Raw genomic sequence first — 4,505 nt, forward strand, 5'->3', positions numbered from 1 at the left:
CTTTCGATGAGCCCAGCAGAGTGCTCTCACCCTCAGGCTTATTATACGGGCCAGGAGAAACAATCTTGCTGTTGACAGAAGGGATGCCGAGCTGCCGATGGAGTGCATCAGTTTGTTGAAGAAGAATTGCATTGCCTCTCTCGGTTTGCTTACAAGCAAGCATTGGACCTCCAAGCTATTTGCTAGGGAGCTTCAAGCGATGGCTTAGTGCCATGGTGCATATCATGTATGCTGTAAATCTCACTTTTTGAGTGATTTCACCAACCGCATTAGCAAGTCAGTCTAGCTTTAACGCTTCGTCTGGATTGTTTCTTCATGGCTATCTGTCAGTCAATACTGTACAGATGAAAATCACTTCTGATATCCTGTTTTGTTCTACTCTTTTTGCCTTTTGTAATGCATAATGTTGTCAATTACTGTGAACGTAAAATACAAGAGAGGCACAAGGGAACTAGACGTACGCCAAGGAGAATAAAGAGAACCACATATTGTAAGGAGTTTAAAGTTGCCAGTGTAAGAGACCTCTCACTCGTGTCTTGGGCGCCCCTTAATTTATGCTTTGTGATTCTGGTCTTTTCCTAGAAACATTGCCTTTTGCATCCTACCACTAGTCTCACTTAGGCAACATGCAAAAATATTCTACAACAAAGAAACGTCTGCACTTTGCTTACCCTTAAATTCAAGACATCTGTGCTAACCATTATGTTTCTCAAGGTGAAGAACAATACAAAGAAAAGCATATGAAGAAAGCCCACCTTGATTTGAGCCAAACACGGAAATAGTGGTTTGTGAATGATTCTCTGTTTTTCTTACAATGGCTGAATCCTTTACAAAGCACACCTTACTTCAAGTCCTTAAACTTATCAGACAGTGATAGATCACGCAAGCTGGAGAACAACCTTCCTGTGATATATTACAACCAGTACCAACTGCATCAATAGTCTTTCTTGTGAATGGCTCTTATCCCAAAATGAGCACACAGCCACTATGACCCCATGGAAAAGAAAGTGACATCCACAGTCATATCAGTCGGGACACACTGGCATCTTTTATGCTTCATTGTTTTGTCTCAACACTTCAATGCTGTAAGCATCATCCAGCATGCCAGCACCTCCATAAATGTTCATCATACAGATGTAAGTTGCAGCATCCTTTTTGTCCATTTCTATTGCGTGTTCAAAGGCCACTCTTCCAAGCTTCACATTTCCCCACTTTTGACAAGCACCCAACAAAGCATTCCATGCAGGAAGACTAACGGAATATGGCATCTTCTTGATCACTGCTATTGCCTTGTTGAAGTGACCTGCACGACCATAAAGATCAACCATGCAGTTATGGTGCTCAAAAGTTGGGATGATATCATAACTTGTGTTCATAGTCCTAAGGCATATTTGGCCCATATCAATGAGACCTGCATGACTGCATACATTAAGAACAAGAGTGAATGTAATCAGATCCGGCATTATGCCTTCTCGTATCATGTTGTTGAATGACTCAAAAACAATCTCATGCTTTCCAAACTGGGCATAGCCAGCAATTAGCACATTCCATACAACTATATCCCGATTAGGAAGCTCATCGAACACTTCTTGAGCTATTTCTAGCATGCCACATTTGGCATACATGTCAACCAGTGCGGAGGCAACAAGTACACTTTTCTCCAGTAACCCTTCTTTGTTTATCTCAGCATGTACAATTTTGCCCTTTGTAGCTGCTCCTATGGAGCCACAGGCTTTCAAAATGGAAATGAACGTGACAACATTTGGAGAAAAGCCCTTCCATTGCATCTGTTCAAAGCAATTCAGTGCTTCCTCACCATGCCCATGTTGGGCATACCCTGCCATAAGTACATTCCAGGAGACCACATCCTGAACTGGAAGTTTATCAAATACTTCTTGAGCTAATTGAAGCTCCCCACATTTGGCATACATATGCACCAATGCATTGCCAAGGACAACGTCTTTGCCCAACAACCTGTCTCTAACAATCTCAGCATGTAGCTTTTTGCCCTGGGCAGCTGCTCCTATGCTGCCACAGGCTTTCAAGAGAGAAGTGAAGGTGACTGTGTTTGGACAGAAGCCCTCACACTGCATCCGTTCAAAGCAGTCCAATGCTTTCACACCACGTCCATGTTGTGCATATCCAGCAATTAGTGCATTCCAGGAGGCCACATCCCAATCTGGAAGCTGATCAAACACTTCTTGGGCTTTTGCAAGCATACCACATTTGGCATACATATCCACTAACGCACTACCAACAAAAATATCTTTTTCCAACAGCCCTGATTTATCTATATCAGCATGTATATCTCTGCCCTGGGCTGCTGCCCCTGTAATGCCACATGCTTTCAAGAGGAAAACAAAGGTGACTGCATCTGGAGATAGGCACTCATGTTGCATCTGCTTATAGCAGATCAGTGCTTCTTCACCATGCCCATTCTGTGCATATCCTCCAATCATCACATTCCACAGGACCACATCCCGAACTGGAAGCTGATCAAACACTTCCCGAGCAATTGCAAGCACACCACATCTGACATACATATCAACCAACGCACTGCCAACGAACATATTGTTCTGCAGCTTCTTTTCGATAATCATAGCATGTATAGCTTTGCCCTTGACAGCTGCTCCTATGCTGCCACAGGCTTTCAAGATGCAAACAAAGGTGATTGCATTTGGAGAGACCCCCTCAAAACGCATCTGGTCGAAACAATGAAGTGCATCTTTGCCATGCCCATGCCACGCATATCCTTTGATAAGCACACTCCAGGAGACAGTGTCCCGAGCCGGAAGCTGGTCGAACACCTCCTGCGCTTTCAAGAGCATACCAGATACGGCATACATATTGACTAGCGTATTGCCCACATAAGAGCTCTTCTCAAGCAACCCCTTTTGGAGGATCTCAGCATGCAATCTGCTGGCTTTGGAGAGATCCTTCCGCTTAGTGCAACCCTTGAGCAAGGCCACGAGAGCAATATCCCCATTGTGATGATGCTGACGGAGAAGATTAGGGTTCCTGTTGCTGTTGCTGGCGACAGGCACTTCTTCCTCTTCTTCTGGCGCTTTGTGACGGATTTGCTGTAGCTTCGCTGTCTCACACAACTCTCCATCTCTTTCTCCTGTCGATCTCGGCTGTGAATGCGATTCTCTTCTTGCAAGCTCTTCTCGGAATCCCAAGGAGGACTGCGCTCGACAAGCATCGACTCGAGCTGTGAGTATTTTGTATTGGTCTCGGGAGTTCGAGAGGTTTAGGGAGCATCGTGAGCTGCTGCGACTCAGATGATTGTTTTGCTTGTGTGTGGCAGTTTTTGGCAGAAGGTTTTACTGGGTTGATTAGACTCTCACCAAGGGAGTGGGTGAAGGTTTTATTGGGTTGATTAGACTCTCGCCAAGGGAGTGGGTGAAGGTTTTATTGGGTTGATTAGACTCTCACCAAGGGAGTGGGTGAAGTGGACCCCCAATCCCCCCACCAACACTTAGGGTGGCGACACCAAAACTAGCAGCATTAGGGGGCGCTCCCGAAATTATGCACCGCAAAGTGAGGGTTAGCCCAGTTCTTACATGGCTAAATGTCTACCTACTAGTCAACTACTCTTCCACGTGCTAAAACTCATCACTCCACTACTTTTGTTGTGGTAGATCTCACCTTCCTGCCATGTGCCACCACCACCCTACTGCGCCTCCGTAGCTATGTTGGAGATTCCTACTAGAAGCAGTCCTTTGCGCCGCGCCTTCTCCATTAGGTCACCTAGGTATGCTTAGCTTCTTCTCTATGTGCATGCATGGACACGCCTATACAATGTTTCCATTCTCTGTGAATATAGAGTTTGTGTTGGGTTACGAATCTACTCTCCATTAAATCAGTGGGGAGATTTTGTTGTGTCAACCTATCCAAAGTAAAGGGGAAATTCTTTTGTGGTTGACCTATTGAAATCAAAGGGGAAATGGCGTAGACCTAAATCATGTGCATGGGTTCACTAATCATATACGTGATGTGGAGAGAGAGAGAGAGAGAGAGAGTGTGTGTGTGTGTGTGTGTGTGTGTGCACCCACCACTGCATTTTGCACCATTTGTCTCTTAATCCATCTCTCTCTCTCTCTCTCTCTCTCTCTCTCTCTCTCTCTCTCTCTCTCTCTCTCTCTCTCTCTCTCTCTCTCTCTCTCTCTCTCTCTCTCTCTCTCTCTCTCTCTCTCTCTCTCTCTCTCTCTCTCTCTCTCTGTTGAGGGGATTTTCTGTGCATGGCCAAAAGTCACTAGGACTTACATAAGAAGGGACAAGGAGAAACAAATTCCAAACTTGTGATAAAGAAGAAAAGAAATTATATTATTCCTTGAGGGTTCAAGGCACATAAAAGACTTCATGATTTCTTAACATGTTGGACACTTGGCAAAAAGTCACTGGTAAATTATCTAATTGGCTTAACACTTCATGCAAACAGGTCATTGGTGCCTTGTATACATAGAGGTGAAATATTAGTGTAGATGTACCTTTCCATTGCTTTC

General features: G+C 44.6%; 1 pseudogene; it reads right to left on the reverse strand.

The window, feature by feature from the left end:
- Nucleotides 1–785: 785 nt before the first annotated feature.
- On the reverse strand, nt 786–3,372 carry LOC148019408 (pentatricopeptide repeat-containing protein At4g33990 pseudogene; annotated as a pseudogene).
- Nucleotides 3,373–4,505: the final 1,133 nt, after the last annotated feature.

The sequence above is a fragment of the Lygodium microphyllum genome, chromosome 20 (assembly GCF_053477565.2).
Source record: "Lygodium microphyllum isolate KBCC chromosome 20, Lygodium_microphyllum_v1.1.10, whole genome shotgun sequence".
Taxonomy (NCBI): Eukaryota; Viridiplantae; Streptophyta; class Polypodiopsida; order Schizaeales; family Lygodiaceae; genus Lygodium; species Lygodium microphyllum.